At 42.5% G+C, this 17,529-nt stretch overlaps 2 protein-coding genes across 19 annotated transcripts in view; one reads left to right on the top strand and one right to left on the bottom strand.

Annotated features, from left to right (window-relative positions):
* Window positions 1–17,529, bottom strand: part of PPFIA4 (PPFI scaffold protein A4) — a 149,946-nt gene that overhangs the window by 130,718 nt on the left and 1,699 nt on the right. For 13 of the 18 annotated variants that reach the window (XR_013545078.1, XR_013545079.1, XR_013545077.1 and 10 more), the window contains exon 1: window positions 2,747–2,822. The exons of 1 other annotated variant lie outside the window; for it this stretch is intronic. The gene's annotated coding sequence lies outside the window, so the exon portion shown is untranslated. Of the gene's footprint in view, window positions 1–2,336; window positions 2,473–2,746; window positions 2,823–17,529 lie in introns of those variants that run through there. 4 more of the 18 variants (XM_072997093.2, XM_072997096.2, XM_072997097.2 and 1 more) reach the window with 2 other exon arrangements.
* TMEM183A (transmembrane protein 183A) overlaps window positions 3,009–17,529 on the top strand; it is a 32,044-nt gene continuing 17,523 nt past the window's right edge. Inside the window, exon 1 of the mRNA XM_072997101.2 lies at window positions 3,009–3,121. The gene's annotated coding sequence lies outside the window, so the exon portion shown is untranslated. The remainder of the gene's footprint in view (window positions 3,122–17,529) is intronic.

Genomic DNA, 17,529 nt, shown 5'->3' with positions numbered 1-17,529 from the left:
GAAAGTGTGGAGGCAAGAGGAGAAGGGGACGACAGAGGATGAGATGGTTGGACAGTGTCATCGAAGCAGCCAATATGAATTTAACCCAACTCCGGGAGGCAGTGGAAGACAGGAGGGCCTGGCGTGCTCTGGTCCATGGGGTCACGAAGAGTTGGACACGACTAAACAACTAAACAACAACAAATAAGCTAGTTTTACATTCTTGCAAAGATAGATGTGCTGCAGGTAATCAAGGGCACTTGGGGGGTTTTCACCAGCGCCAAGGACTACAGGAGTCCCTCCCCTTCAAGCATGAAGCAACTGAATTTTGGAGTAGTGTTCTTGCTAGGATGTACAAAAGCAAGTTCTTCATAATTGCTCATCCTCTGGCTTAAGGCAAGGACTAGAACAATCCTTTTTTTCTTCCTGGAAGGGAGGAAATAACCTAAACTTCGAACTATCAGCTTCTGGCTGGTGACAAGGGTCAGTTTCATTCTTGTCATCTCTCTGCCCTTTCAGACAACATAAAAGCACAGTGAGCCATGCTAGTCACATTTGCTTTGTGTACATTTGCACATAAATTTAAACAGGTTATTCAATGAGCTTGTTTCTTGGCTAAAGATACTCAAATGCTTACCCAGAAAACATGTTCCCACATCACTGCAGCACTTATCTCAAAGTATGGCCAAAAAAATAAGCAATGAAGAACACTGCTATCACACAACTGACTTTTTCTAGAAAGCTACAGTTAATCTATGTTAATTCTTATCAATCCACTAAAAAGAGAGACGTGCATAGGTATCATCAAAAGATGTCATACATAGCTTGCACACTTTAGGGAGACAGAAACAATATGCCTGACATTTTAAACAACACTGACAGCTTCTGAATTAAATAGCTGCTGCAACTTTGTCATATTTTTGAACATGAGACACAATTACTCTTAAACTGTTAAAGGCTTGGAGATAGCTTTGTAGGACTCAGTTAAATACATCTGATACCTTTGAATTTTACACCTTAATTTCTTTAAATTTATTGTGTAAATATACATACATATGTATACTATACAAAGCTATGCAAACACACATGATGCTTACAGAAAACTCAAGGATGGATCAGCAACTGGTGTGCCATGACAGCTGTTTTTCTTGTTCTGTACTGTCATGCTGTCCCTTTAGTTTCTCTCAACCATTTGTCATACCCATCTGTTCTTTATTATTTCTGGCTTGATTTCTAAATATTCTGGACAAGGACTGGGTAGGGGGTGGGGACATTCCAAGATCACATATCACCTTCAGAAATAGATCCCTTCCATCTCAACACTGCCATAATCAAAGTAAATAAGGATGCATTTTCCCACAGTAAGCAATTACTTGCCACATTATAGAAACCCAAGCTTTTAATTTGCTTGTTTTACTTCAAGCATATATCTAAACACTAGCTATAATACTATGTTTTACCAATTAACAGTGTCATGAATATTGTTGGATTTCACAGAAGCCTTATTATCCACCTAACACTGCCACTAATATATAACAGTATGACACCCACTGAAATATAGGCAATCCCTATTTACCACCTAGATTCAGATTTAGTCATACTGTAAAATTCATTTTTAAATCACTGGGATTAATTATGGATCTGTTTTAAGTATAAATGAGAATGGATCCAAACTAATAAATCTGAATTGCAAATCTACAGTATATCTGAACCTCAGAAGACTATAGGAACCAATCTGTGACAGCCACACCATTTTTCATAAATGTAAGCCAAATTAAATACGATAGCCCATCTTTCAAGTGTTGAATATAACAGCTCTCTCGGCTGCACCAAAGTAATCTGAATGGAACACTTCCGAGGAGTTCAGAGTAAGAGATTTTTTTTTAATTCTAAGGACATGCCAAGATTTTCATGTCCGTGTAGAGGCGGCAGCAGCTTTTCATTTGCTAGTTTTACTTTCCCGCGACGCGAGCCAGAAGCTACCCTTCCTTACACAGACCAACATGGCACAAGGCCCGCACGTTCCTCCGGAGACTCAGCGAGCATCCAAGCCTCGAGCGGAGCTCGCAAGGCCAGCCTTGCCACACATCCCCGTCGGAGCGCTTGAGCATCGCGGCCCCTCAAGGGCCGTGTCGACGCCCATTGCCTTCCCTGCCGCTCTTCTGAAGGGAAGCCGCTTCAGTCCAAGGGGAGCCGCCTGTTCTGCCCCAAACCCCTTCCAGGACTGCCAGGCAAACCACCCACAGTTCACACCGCCAGAGAAAAGCACGGGGGAAGCCACCTTTTCTTCCCGGCGTCCCTACTGTTTCTTCGAATCCCACCCCCAAAAAACAAACAAAAGCCTCCCAGCATCTTACAGGCATCCGCTGGATGAGTCGCCCTGGGCACCTGCCGGCGGCCTCGGTTGCCCCCACAGCTGCGGAGGAACCAAGGGCGGGGGGCTGACAGGCTGCGGCAAGGAAGGGGAAACGGAGGCCTGGAGAGCCCGTGGCGCGTTCTCAGCTACCAGTGGCTCCTCCATCCATCCGTCGCTCTCTCCATCCCTCCACGGCCCCTCATAACGCGACGGGAAAAGCGAGGAGCGCCGCTAAATGCCAGCTCGCCCACAGCCCCCTCCCAGCATCACCACGGTTCTCTCGCAACTGCCGCCGCCGCCGCCGCCCCTCCCCCACCTTCTGCCTGCACATGTCGCCCTGGAGGCACCAGCGCGCGCGCTCCGCCTCACCCCACCCCGCCTTGCAGCCCTGAAATTCAAACCGCCACTCACCGGCTTCGGAAAAGCGCTTCACCTCCGAGCGGCGACAGGACAGTTCCCCCCCCAAGCTCGCGCCAGGCCACACCCCCCGCCCCGCCTCACCCTCCGTGGCCAGAGCGAGGCCACGCCCCTGAGCCGGCCTCTTTCTCAATTACGTGGCCACGCCCCTTTTCGTTAGGCCGCCCCCCCCGCCCTTTTTTTCCAAGCGCAGGACGCCCCGCCTCCTCGCGACTCTCGCAATCTCAGGAATCCTCCTTCTTCTAGCCCCTCCTCTTCCCATGCGGATAAGAGCGAAAGCGGCACTGGCCGGACTTGTTACGTCTTTTGTCACGGATTAACTTGAACATGGATGCCTAGAAGGGAGTCCTGTAGGTTCTAAACCGAATGGTGAGTTAAAGATAGAACGCAGTTTAACATGATGTTTGCATGGTAGTCAGCCAGTTGCCTACGGGAAGTCTGTAAACAAGACAGAAGTGCAAGGGGACCCTTCATTTCACATTCCCCAGCAGCTGACACACAGAGGCGTGGTTGTTACATGTCAGCAAGTCACCTCTTATTCATGGTGACCCTATGAATGAGCGATTTCCAAAATATCTTGTCCTCAACAGCTCTGCTCAAGCCTGTGGTTTCTTTAGGGAATTAATCCATCATGCATTTAGTCTTCCTCTTTTCCTGGTACTTTCAACCTTATTATTGCCTTTCCCAGAGAATCTCGTCTTCTCATGATGTACTCAAAGTACAGCAGCCTCAGTTTTGTCATTTTTGCTTTCAGAGATAGTTCCAACTTGATTTGCTCTAGGATCCATTTGTTCATTGTTCTGGCATTCCAAAGTATCCACAAAGCTCTCCTCCAGCACCACATTTCAAATGAATCAATTTTTTTCCTGCCTTAACTGTCCAGCTTTCACACACATATATCGTGATCAGGAATACAAGAGTGTGGATGATCCTGGTTTTGGTCTACAGTGACACATCCTTACACTTGATGATCTTTTTAAATTCCTTCTCCAGTACTGGAGATGATCTATACTCATCCTATCCACCGTAAATTTATCTAATCTAATTTCAGTGCTGCTCAAGCTAGTGGCCATCACTGCATGCTGTGGCAGTGATTTGTGCAGCTTAATTGTGACATGTAAAGAAATACTTCCTCTGCTTGATGAATCTCACACTATTCAGCTTAGGTGTATGACCCTAGCTCCAGTAAAATAAGAGCATAACTGGCATCCATGGCAGTGGGAGCCTAAGCTCTCTGAGATGCCTGCAGCAGGAGCAGCATTAGTGTCCCCCATCATTGCCCACACACACCTGTACGTACATCTGTGCATACTGCCACCTTGGTTGTGTGTTCTGAAAGGAGGAGGCACTTCTCAGTAAAGTCCTGCTGGTTGCAGCAGTAACAAAAAGTGGAAGAAAGAGCCACAAGTGTGTGGGAAAGGAATGAGAACAGGCCGCAATTAGATGGGATGAGATTCTAGAGTACTAAACAGCTGCATAAGAAAGGAGACACCTGATTAGACAAAGAGTGAGAAGAAGTCATGTTACCAATGCAAATACAGCAGCCACGGCTTCCCTCTGGAGAGAAAAGGCACAATTCACCACTCCTAGCACCTTGCCACCTAAGGAAATTGCCACACTCTGCTCCTTAGCAAGGAGCTATGGAAGTGGGTACTGATGCTTGTGTACAGATAACCAAACATAACCATTTGCTTCTACTTCTTAGCATGACTCTGTGCATGCTTACTCAGAAGTAAGCTCTGTTGAACTTGATGAGGTTTACTTCCAAATAACTGAACAATTACAGCTTTAGAGGTTTTCTTTGTGTTACACAGATTGGGTTATAATGTAGTGCTAAGGGATTTCCAGACAAATGGTTTCTTGTGTAACCACTCTGTCTCAAATAAATAATTTTATGGGGGCGAAGGTGATGATGTCTTTAATTTGTAAACCTCCCATTTTTCCACCCTGTCGTTTTGTTTTTTTCTTTAGCATAAAAAGATATGAAGGTGTGAATGTCTACATATTGCCTTTTGATTATTGTTGCTGATTTGCTGGGGTATTTCCAGAGGGCTCCTGGAAGAGTAAGTGAGCATTCCTTTTTTGGAGTGCAGCAACCCAAACGTCCCAACCAATATGACCAGATAGATTCCACAAGAGTAACTTTTCCACTCTTTGGTTTTTAGCATTACTATTCAAAAGGTGGTGTCCCTATTTACACGGGACATGGTGGCGCTGCGAGATAAACCGCAGAAGCCTCTGTGCTGCAAGGTCAGAAGACCAGCAGTCGTAAGATTGAGTCCACAGACAGGGTGAGCTCCCGTCGCTTGTCCCAGCTCCTGCCAACCTAGCAGTTCGAAAGCATGTAAAAATGCAAGTAGATAAATAGGTACCACCTAGGTGGGAAGGTAATGGTGTTCCGTGTCTAGTTGTGCTGGCCACGTGACCACGGAAACCGTCTATGGACAAATGCTGGCTCTATGGCTTGGAATCGGGGGATAAGCATTGCCCCCTAGAATCAGACACAACTGGACAATTTGTCAAGGGGAACCGTTACCATTACCTATTCAAAAGGCACCATGCAGCTATTTCATATTTTCCTCTTAATATATGTTTTGTACAAAGAAAAACAATGTAAAAGGTGATAGGAAAATGTGGCAATCTATTAAGATTGTGGCATTGTGATCCTTTGCAACATTCCATAGATGAGGCAGGATGATTGTAGAAAATCTGGAAGCATCTCTGATAAAAGCTAAATCAAGCATACTGTTACAGCAGTGGCCAACCAGATGCCAATGAAAAAGCCTGCAAGAAGATCAAGAGTGCAATAGCAGCTCCCACGTGTGTTCCCCACCTGCTGATGTTCAGAAATGTAATCTTTTATCTGCTATTGGAATAATGTTTAGCCTTCATGACTAATAGCTCTCTACTAGTAGTCTTTGTCCTGTGCCAATTTTCCCCAGAGTCCTACACATAGCTTCACATTGTGAGTCACACACAGACACATGTAAGAGAGCACAGGACTTACTTCTAAACAGACATGGATAGTAATCTTATACAATTATGTACCAAGCAGGAAATGGGATCTGCCTGGCAGGATACAAAAGTACCCTGGAGCTTATTATTTGTGACTATAATATTAACTAAATAAAAATGCAAAATTCTAAGGTGCTATTGGAATGCTACATGAAAGCCTGGCTAAGAACCTGCCGCAGAAGAATGCCTGCAGTTAGGAAACTGGCCTTTATCCAATTTTTTTTAATCTTTGAGATACGGCTTCTAGCTTTACTTAGGAGATGGAGGAGAGGGTCTGCATTATTAGCTAGTGCCAAATTCTATAAATAAACATTCAGTTCATTATGCTATATGAAATGTTAAGGCTATCATTTAATATCAAGGCTGAATCGAGCAGAAAAAGGTGAAATATAAAAGGAAGACCATCAATATCATGTAAAAAACAATGAGTTCAGAATACTTCTGCCTAAAAAAAGAATGTCAAAATGCATTTTAAAATACTTGGCATTATAGGTTGAATATACCTAAGAATACTAAAATTTCTTCCCCATTTTAAGAGGTGACCTTAGTATGCCTCTGTGTTTGTCGAGTGCTTCAGTTAAAGGGGGGGGCAGGTTTGCTCACCCCTCAAAGGTCACAAATAGGGTGTGAAAGAAATAGACCTCCCCTTCCCAGACCCATATATTCCAGCAAGTAAGCATAGAACGACAATATAGGGCTTGAGCAACACTGAATCTGATCATATGGAAATGATCAGATGAACCAGACATTGCAGAGCCACCACAGTGTAGCGGATAGAATGTAGGACTCAGGAGATCTGGGTTCAAGAGCTCACTTGGCCATAGAAACTCACTAGGGAGCAGCACTGCAAAAATCACTTCTTAAATACAGTACCTTGCACTCTTTAACTGCTTTGCTACTTGCATTACCATACATCAGAATCATAGAACAGTTGAGTTGGGAGGGGCCTAAAAGGCCAATGAGTCCAACCCCCTGCTCAATGCAAGGATCCAAATCAAAGTACATCTGACAGATGCTTGTTGAATTTTCTCTCAAATGCCTCTAGTGTTGGAGTGTTCACCACTTCCTGAGGTAACTGGGTTTTGATGGCACATTACACACATAGATATTGTAGAGCAGAGGTCCCCAACCTTTTTAAAACCATGGACCAGCTGGGGAAGGCAGGGCATGCGCTCGGGAGCATGTGCAAAAGGGTGGGGGAGCGGTCATGCGGGCGCTGGCGCACGTACGCATACACAAACAGGCTGGGGGGAGTGCGTGCAGGGGGGAGGTCTGTCTCCGTAGCCCCGTCCAGCTCAGGCCACAGACGGGGGAGGGGGGTTGAGGACCTCTGTTGTAGAGTATTCCCAGTCAAGAATGATTGACTAGAGAAGGAGAACCAATTTACACTTCCTTGACTATGCCCTCAAGCATTGTGGCAGCTGTTATGATGATTGGACCCAACATTCCAGATAATAGCTGGAAGTAATCTCTCCTACCTCAATCTCAGTAGCAACAGGAAACACTAAATTTCAGCATATCAGGTAAAATCAAAAGAAACGAAAGACAAAATAACAAAAAAGACAAAGACATGTGGCACCTTAAAGACTAACTAACTATATTTTAATGTGTGCTTTCATGGACACGTTGACTTCATCAGAATATGGAAACAGACTTAAATGTTGGATGAAATGTCAGTTTCACAAACAGAAAATTCTAAATATTCATTGTCTGTAGGAGTCTCAAGTATATTAGCAATGCATGGACCAGAGTGGTGAGGGACCCGGTGTCAAGGTAGGGACATAGCTGGGCAATCCACTTTAGGTGGAAATAAGCGATCGGACCACAGACACTATCTGATACTGTATGTCATTGATAGTGATGGGTTCAAAAGCACACCCAAGCTACGAACCTCATCCTTCATGGAAAGAGTGCCCCCCCAAAGATAGGGTGGCACCCAGACCACATACACTAGGGGCCCCCACCCGCTCGATTTCCATCTTGTGCAGGTTCAGCCTCAGTCTGTTGTTCCTCATCCATCCCAGCACCGCATCTAGGCAGCGCTTAAGGGATGGGACAGCATCCACTGCAGAAGGATTGAAGGGGAGATAGAGCTGAGTGTCATCCACATATTGGTGACACAAAGCTCCAAAACTCCTGATGACTTCCCCCAGCAGGCTCATATAGATATTAAATAGCATTGGGGAGATGAATTACCCCTGCAGGACTCCTCAATTGAGAGTCCACGGAGCGGACATCATCTCCCCAAGCTCAACGCTCTGAGGACGGTCCTCCAGGAAGGATCGGAGCCAAGCCAAGGCCTGACCACCGATCCCCAACCACAAGAGCCTCCCCAGAATGATACTGTGGTTGATGGTATCAAAGGCCGCTGAGAGATTGAGGAGGACCAGCAAGGACATTTTGCCCCTGTCAGCCTCCCTCAAGAGATTATTTTGCAGAGGAATCAATGCTGTCTCCATGTCATGATGCGGCCTAAACCTGGACTGGAACGGATCAAGGGCATTGGTCTCCTCCAGGAGAGCCTGAACCTCCACTAGCTTGCCAATAAAGGGGATATTGGCAACTAGACTATAGTTGTTAATATCACCAGCTGCCAGATTGGGTTTTTTCCAGATAGGTCTAATGAGTGTCTCCTTGAGGGCAAGGGGGACCCTGCCCTCAAGGAGAAACCCATTAATAATAGCCTCTGCCCACTTGGTTATCATCGGCCTGGCCACTTTCAAGAGCCAGGCTAGGCAAGGATCTAATGAAGTGGTGGTGGCCCTGCAGTGATCAAGGACCCTGTCAAACTCAGGATGAAACTGTATTAAAATTCCTGGGCACGGCAATGCACCAGACATCTTGGCTTGATCCCCTGATAAAGAGGAGATATCTAGGTGGATGGCCTCCACTTTTTGTTTAAAGAAGGCCGCAAATTGGTAGCAGGAGATGCTACTGGGAGGCCTGTCACTGACCAATTCTGGATAAATCACATACAATGCCGAACAGCCCTGCTTGATGGTCCTGAGCTTCACTTATCTGGTGAGCAAAGTAGGATTTTCTTATAACCTTCACTTTGGCTAAATAAATATTTGATGTGATTTTAGCGGCATCTAAGTTAGTTACCATCGGGGCCCATCTCAAAATGCCCTTTAGCCTCCTCCTATTACGCTTCATCTCCCACAGCTGTTGGTTATACCAGGCAGCTGGCCAGGGGGGAGGCGTTTGCGAGCAATCCTGTCAGCCACCCTGGTGGCTGTCGCATACCATTCATCCACTAGAACTTTGACAGGAGCGCCAAAACAAGATCAGCTGGTATCCCCCACATTGCATCTTGGAAACCTACATGATCCAATAGCTTGCAGAGGTGGACCATCTTAATGGGTCCCTGTTCCCCCACGGGGGGGGGAGTGTCACTGGGAGGTTACATTTTATTAGGTGGTGGTCCGACCATGACAAGGGGACCGATACCAAGTCAGTCACCATCGGTCCACTCTCTCCCTGACCTGTGGAGAATATCAGGTCTAGTGTGTGACCCGCCACATGGGTGGGACCGTTGACAAACTGGGACATGTCCAAGGAAGCCATGGTTTCCAAGAACTCAAGAGTTGGGCCTGTGGCCCCAACCTCAGCATGGACATTGAAGTCACCCAGGACAATGAGTCTGGGGGACCTCAGTGCTGCTGCCGAGATGAAGTCCGCCAGCTCCGGAAAGGAGAGTGCAGAGTCCCAGAGAGCATGGTAAACCAGCACCATCCCAAATCCATCCCTGGTCACCACTGACATGTGAAAGGCCTCAAGGCCTGGGATGATCAAGGCAGAGAGCATAACAACCTCTAAGGTGTTTTTATAAATAATGGCAACTCCCCCTCTCCAACCCTCCAATCTACCTTGATGCTGGATGAAATATCTGGGTGGAGAAATTAATAAGAGGGCTACACCGCCCTCTGTGCCCACCCAGATTTCAGTAATACAGGCCAGATCTGCTGTTTCATCCAAGATCAAGTCTTGGATTAACTGGGCCTTATTTAAAGCAGACCTGGCATTTAACAGCATCATAGAGTGGAGGGTTGGCTGAGCAAGTTACCTCAATTCTGGTCACTGGCAACAGAGCTAGAACATATGGAAGTAGCTATAACAATACAGGCTTTCCACATCACCAGAGCATTTACAGTTACACATGCAATAAACTGAAGATAGTGAACTGAATAATTCAATGTCATGAGCAAACATGGTCATCTTAATGGCCAACCATAACTCCCAAGTCTTGGATGAAAAGGTTATCTATGCCCCAAGCTTATTAGATACGTGTACATGTTATACTTTTTTTTAGAATATCTTATCTGCATTCCTGCACATGCTTATATATCACCCTAACATTTGCTGTTAAGGTTGTGTGCCAGAAGGAAACATCTTTCAGGAGACCATATAGCAAAAGCAGATAAAGTGTAGTCCTCCATATCTTGCTGGACCACAGCTCCCAGCATTCCTGGGTGTTGCTTATGTTGGCTGAGGTTGATGGGAGTTGTAGCCCAAAAATATGCAGAGGGTTACATTTTACCTACCTTAAAGCTATCTTTGCATTCACTTAAATCACATATTGATTCACTAGTTTGATATTAATTTTATTCAGCTGATTAAGTACAAAGATTGATACTATGGTGTAAAGAAAATCATCTCACACTTAACATCAAAAAAACTAAAGAACTCATAATTGATTTTAGGAGGAAGAGAAATGTACATTTACCACTGTACATAAACGGTGAGGAAGTGGAGAGAGTTGGTAGTTTTAAATTTCTGGGTACTTACATCTCAGAGGACCTCTCATGGACTATAAATGCCAACATGCTAATAAAGAAGGCACAGAAGAGGCTGTATTTCCTGAGAATGCTTGGGAAGTTAAATTTATCACAGCATTTACTTCTGTCCTACTACCGTAGCACCATTGAGAGCGTCCTAACTTATGGCATTCTGGCATGGTTTGGGAGTAGCTCTGCAGCGGACAAAAAAGCTCTACAGAGAACCATTAAAATTGCCCAGAATATCATCGGGCTCCAGCTACCAACCCTGGATGACATCTTCACATCCCGCTGTCTAAGGAAGTCACACAGCATCCTGAGAGACTCTTCCCATCCTGCTTATAACTTTTTTGAACTGTTACCGTCTGGCAGAAGATATAGAACAATTAAGACTCGGACCACAAGTTTTCTAAATAGTTTTTATCCTAGAGCTATAATTGCAATTAATAATGAGCTTAAAGACCACCAGTAGTGAATAATTAGTTGGACTGTGTTACTTGGCCTGAGGTGTAGATGTTTGTATTTTTAGTGGGGGACTTCTAGTGGGTGGGGAGTGTTTGGGGAATGTTATGTGTGTGCATGTGTCTGGTCTCTGGGTGTCTGTGAATTTCGTTGTATGGTATACTGTGTATATACTTACAATGACAATAAATTATATTATTATTATTATTATTATTATTATTATTATTATTATTATTATTATTATTATTATTATTATTATTATTATTATTATTATTTCAGTTTAATAATATCAATCAGAATATGAAGGTTTTATTATTTATTTAGCCTATTAAATCTGCAAATGTCTACAACTGCAAGCAGACAAAATTCATAATAAGTTGCTTGCTAGATTTCATCCTCACCTCTCAAGTATCATTCTGGAGTCTCTGCAAATGGCTGGTATTCAGAAGCATCACTGCCGAAGAACTTAGAAGTTAATGTTCATTATCATAGCTGATGGCTAATTACACAGCTATCCTTTGTGAACTGTCTAAATGTCTTCAGTGATGTCCAAGATAGTAGCCAACACCACATCCTGTAGCCGTGCATAACATAAGTTAACTATGTACAGAGTAACTACAGTATTTGATATTAAAGTTTGGTCCAATCTGACCTTTTAATTATCAGTTTCATTTGGCTATGTCAAATGTTACTGTTAAAAGAACGTAAGTCTTTTTCCATCCACTGTCTGAAATTCTGTAAGATGGATTGTTATGCATTACTGCTTTGACTGGATTTTCAGTACTACTTATGTTTTCCATTTTTGTGTTTACCATTTCTCAAAGTGGCATTTTAAAAAAATACTTGTATATTGTTCCTAGCTTTAATATTCCCTTTTGATGATGTAAGATGCCTTTTATACTGATTGTTCTTAGCTTTAAATATTGTATTTCAGTGGTGTAAGCCACCTTGGGTCCTCTTCAAGGAGAAAGGCGAGGTAAAAATATTATAAATAAATAAATAAATAAATAAATAAATAAATAAATAAATAAATAAATAAATAAATAAACAAACAAACAAACAAATAAATAAATAAATAAATAAATAAATAAATAAAGCACCCTTAAATAATAATCATTTATCTTAATTCCTCACATTCAATTAAAATGCATTTACTTATTTCTGAATTTTATTTAATTGCCACTTTTCTCCCAATGTAGGACCCCAAGGTAGCTCACAAATGGTTAAGAAACAATTAAAACCACAATAAGCTATATTTTTAAAAGCAAACATGTATTGGCAAATATCCCGTTAGTGATTATATACTTGACCAGGAATATACCCCAACATTTGATATACTGTATCGTGTTCTCCTGAAAATAAGACAGGGTCTTTTATTAATTTTTGCTCCAAAAAACACAGTAGGGCTTATTTTCAGGGGATGTTTTATTTTATAGTCATGTCATCTTCTGGTTGCTGCACAATGCTGCGCAATGTTGGAGGGCGGGATTTCACTTAACTAGGGCTTATATTACGAGCATCCTGAAAAATCATACTTATTTTCAGGTTAGGTCTTATTTTCAGGGAAACAGGGTAGATAATTATCCATATGTAAATGTAAACTGCCAGTAGAATTCTGGCCAGTAATATTAAAAGACCACTAATAGTTTAAAACTCTTTTAAAACCACATGAGAAAACAGGAAGACATACACCATTGCAAAAAAAATTCTTTCTCAGCTGTCCAATTTAATTGCTGAAAGCCCTTCTGAAATAAATACCTTTGCCTGGCAACCTGTCCTCCCATGGTTAGGACATTCCAAAAGGTAGGAGCAGCTACTGGAAAGCCCTCTCTCACAACCTTACCAGTTGTGCCTGTTGGGGTGATGGGACCAAGAGAAGGAAGGGCCTTTGGAGATATTGACAGTTGGGAACGTACATATGCAGAGGTACAGTCCTTCAGATAGCCTGGACCCAAGTTGTATAGGGCTTTATAGATTATAACCAGCAAACTGGGCTTGGAAATGGAAGGGACCGGCAATCAGAGCCTTTGTGTCATAATGGAGTTACTGTGTATGTACTCTCTGTATATAACTTCCTTGCCTTTCCTCATAAGAAAAATTCTCCCATCCTTTGGCCAATATTGGTTATTTTTTCTGCCCCTTTCCATATTCATGTTTCTATGAAATGAAAAAAATCTGAATATTGCATGCAGTATTGTAATGGAGAATACTATATACAGTTTTTCACCGTGACCATACCACATACTTACTGTACGTAAGGATTTTATGGCATTGGTAGTTTTATTTTATTTTTTCCTTTAAAAAAGTATAGCTAGCTAGTGGCCCTGTTCACTGCTACCGCAAAGTGAGCGGACATTTTCTTAACTCTCTACCCTGACCCTAAAACCTTTATTCTTGATAGGGGTCATAGCCAGTTCTACTCCCGTCATCATATATGACTCCAATGACTGGAAGCAAGCCAAGTACATCAAAGATTATCTGCTCCATACAAATCTCCTCACACGTTAAAGATCTACTCCAGAGGCTCTCCTCCATTGCCCTGAGCTCCATCCGAGAGGAGGCAGACGGCAACTGGAAAGACAGTTTTTCCATTTTTAATGCTCTTTGTCCATGTTGCTCCCCAAGGAGGCTTGCCTAGCAGTTGAACTGTTATCTTTATGGGTTGGATAAAGGCCCACAATTTTAAATAGCTGCTTTATCATTGCTGTTTATGTTGCCATTAATTTGCAGTCTGAATTCTATTATATTTCTTCTGTTGTTGAAAGCCACCTTGAGAAGTTATTTTTAACTGCAAGGTGGTATGGAAATGTTCCATGTGTGTATGTGTGAAAGCAGTGTTACAGACATGCAGCCCGTTTCCACGCAACAAAAACTGAACAAGGCCCAGCACTGACTCAGTGTCAAACCAAGACTTCAAAGAATCAGAGCACAATTACAGTAGAGGGGGAAAAAACCATATTTGAATCAGTTTTAGCATGTTTTAACTGATTATTTAAAACAAGACTCACATGGTAATATGGATTGTTTTGACAAGGAATTATGTTATGATCACAGGTGAGGTATTTTACTTTTCTAACAGAGGAGTTGTAGCATTATTATGTTAGGTAGTTATGAATATTCATGTTGAAGGTTAATATTGCTGAGAGGCGGAGCCAAGAGATATGTAATAAAGACGCGCAGAGTCAGAGAGTGAATCAGTCAGTAAGAATCAGAGTGAGACAGTGGAGGAGGAGATAGAGTGTGGTATTTGGGATGATCTAAGGTGTGATTAGAGTGAAAAGTGAGTAAGAACTGTAATAACAAATAGAAGGTTGAGACTGATGATAATAGAGGTTACCTATGATTAATATTCAGACATCTGTAAACAATAAAAACTTTTTATTTAAAAGACAGTGAAGTTTGGACCTGCATCTTCATCCTTCCATAATTAATGTTGATTTAGTGGTCAACTGGTGGCAGCGGGGTAAAAAGGAGCACTGTAGCAGTTTGCCTTTGTGTGCTCTGCGTTTGTAGGGACAGGCAAGGGGCACAAGGGCGAACGCCACAGGTTTTTTTTAAATTCAGATGTCAAATCAATTTGAATCAATTTGACATACAGTGGTGTCTCGCTTGACGAGGATAATTTGTTCCATTGAAATCGCTGTTAAGCGAAATCCTCATCAAGCGAAATGAAAAAGCCCATTGAAATGCATTGAAAACCGGTTCAATGCGTTCCAGTGAGCTAAATACCTCAGCGTCCAGCGAAGATCCTCTATAGGGCGGCCATTTTCTGTGCCTGTAAAGCGAGGAATCCATCCTAAAACACAGTGGGGAGCCATTTTGCACAGCAGGCGGCCATTTTAGAGCCGCCAATCAGCTGTTTTAAAATCGTCGTCTAGCGAAAAATTGGTTCTCGAAGCAGGGAATTGATCGTTAGGCGATTTTTCCCTATCAGAACATTGTTTCCCTATCAAAACATCATTTTGCGATCGCAAAAGTGATCACAAAATTCACCATCAAGCGGTTTCGTTGTTTAACAAGGTAATCATTAAGTGAGGCACCACTTTATGTGAATGTCTCTGTCAGTATAAATTGTATCAGTGGCGTTTGCCACTAACTCTTTCTCCAGGCCCTGTGCCTGCAGGATTCCCTCTTTTGCAAGCTTAGTCATGTATTTGGTCAGTTTCAGGTTTCTCTCCCTCCTTTGCAACCCTAGAAGTGCTGATCTAGACGAAATTTCTCTGGTCAGTTTCAGCTCTGACTAGATTGCTACTTCTTCTACACTCCCTTTTTTAAAAAATGAATTCATCTTTTTTAAAAAAATGACCACAGGATGCAAAGGTCAATTTGAATCAGCCTGGCCATTTTTGCTCTTGATGCAGTTTTTTCACTGCTCCTGGGGGCATCTACTTTTTTCACACCAGAATGATTCAAATGGACTTTTCCCTGTGTAATCAGCTGTTTTATTCTCCAAGAGGATGGGGGGGGGGCATGACTGTGGGTGGTGTTTTGGTGATGTACGTACTAAGCTGGTGTGATGATCTGAACAGGAAGAACACCCACCTTTCACAAGTCTTATATACTGCACCAGCTTTGAAGGGTACTTGAGACACTAAAAATCAATGGAAATCTTAAGAATGGAAGACGTTTGGGGCAAGTTTGTGAATAAATATTGAGGGAAAGGGCTCTCAATGAGGCATTGAATGTGCTTTTTATTTGCAAGAGTTGCTATCCTTTATGATGTCAACTTTACTACTCCTGACAAAACTAAAACAAAATTAACAACACATACAAAAACATGGTGGTATGTTTTGTTGTTTGGCTTGGCTTGGCTTTGTCTGGATGTCCTTGCATAGATGACAACATCTTGGGACATTTTCAGTCAAAAAAACTACGAAGTGTTTTACCCTGGTGTGTGAGAGAGAGCAGAAGGACATCCTATCACACCTCAGCACCATCCCCTCTACCCTGGAAGGGAGAAAGAAATACAGACACACAAAAAAATACTGCTGGAAGGCTAGGAATGTGTATGGATGGAAAATCCATGTACCCACAAGTGGGAACAATTGATTATTCCGAGAGAGGAGGCAGAGAGACATTGAAATTCTGCCTAGAAAACCCTCTTATTAGGGAAAGGGGGAAGGTAGAGAGTGGTGTTGAAAAATAAGAGAAGAGAGAGCAAGGAGAGAGAGAGAGAGAGAGATAAGAGAGAGGTGGAGGCATGGAGAACAAGTCAACCCACAAGAGATGTCTCCCACAAGGTGGTGGGGAGTGGTGCCTGTCAAGAAATTAACACAAAAAAGTGAGAGATGGGAAGAAGAGGAGCTGCCTCTGTTGACGATGCCCCTTCAAACCCATAAACATGGAGGATGGGGCTCCCCAAAAAATGGGGAACTATAGAGAACTCTTTGTTACAAGTGTCAACCCCCTTTTTCTCAGCATTGAATGGAGAAGGCAAAGTTAACCCACTGAATGTTGTAAATAGTTCTTTTACCAACCCTAAAGTAGAAGTTGAAAGTTTGGAACCTATACCAATGTCATTCCCGTCTGTGGAAAGGAGTGGGGTGGGTGTCAAACAAGAATCTTCACACCTGGAAATTACAAACTCAGTAGAAATGGAGTGACACTGAGGCAAGATATAGCACAGGCAGTTACAGTGTAAGGTCTGAACAAATAATATCCATCAGACGTCTAGGAAAAACTACCAACATAACCATCATCCAAGTCTATGCTCCAACTACAGATGCTGAAGAAGATGAAATTAAAAGCTGCTAAACAGGCATCTAGGAAGAAACTGATGACAAACCAAAACAAGCCATGCCCATAATCATAGATGACTGGAATGTAAGTGTAGGAAATTAAGCAGAACCAAATACTGTTGGAAAATTTGGCCTAGAGGTCAGAAATCAAGCAGGAGAATGACTTGTAGAGTATTGTCAAGCCAACAATCTCTTTATTGCAAATACATGCTTCAAGCAACCAGACTTACACATGGACAATATCAGATGGCCAATATAGGAACCTAATAGACTGTGCAATTGGAAGCAGGAGATGGAGAAACTGTATCCTCTCTGCCAAAACAAGACCAGGATCAGATTGTGGTATGTTCTAATAATTAATTGTTAACATCAAACATAAAGCTGAGGAAAAGCACTAAAAGAATCTTAGTGCCAAAATATAATTTAAACAACATTTCTGATAAATTTAACACCCACGTGAAGAACAGATTTGCATTACTAAACTCAAATTGATTGTGAACCAGAACTGTGGACTGAAATCAGAGATATTATTATGGAAGAATGGGGCAGGGGAGTTCCTGTAGTAATAAAGGAAAGAATAATCTAGATGGATGACAGAAAAAACACTTAAAATTGCTAAGGACAAACAGGAAGCAAAAGGTGATAGAAATATGGTCAGATTCCTGAATGCTGCTTTTAAATGACTGTCATATAGACATAAAAAGAACTGTTACAATAACCAATGAAAAGAAACAGAGAACAACAACAAAGCGAAAAAGGAAGAGATCACTTCCCTTTTGATTTC

The sequence above is a fragment of the Pogona vitticeps genome, chromosome 4, assembly GCF_051106095.1.
Source record: "Pogona vitticeps strain Pit_001003342236 chromosome 4, PviZW2.1, whole genome shotgun sequence".
NCBI classification, from domain to species: domain Eukaryota; kingdom Metazoa; phylum Chordata; class Lepidosauria; order Squamata; family Agamidae; genus Pogona; species Pogona vitticeps.
This window is presented reverse-complemented; position numbering and strand designations above follow the sequence as displayed.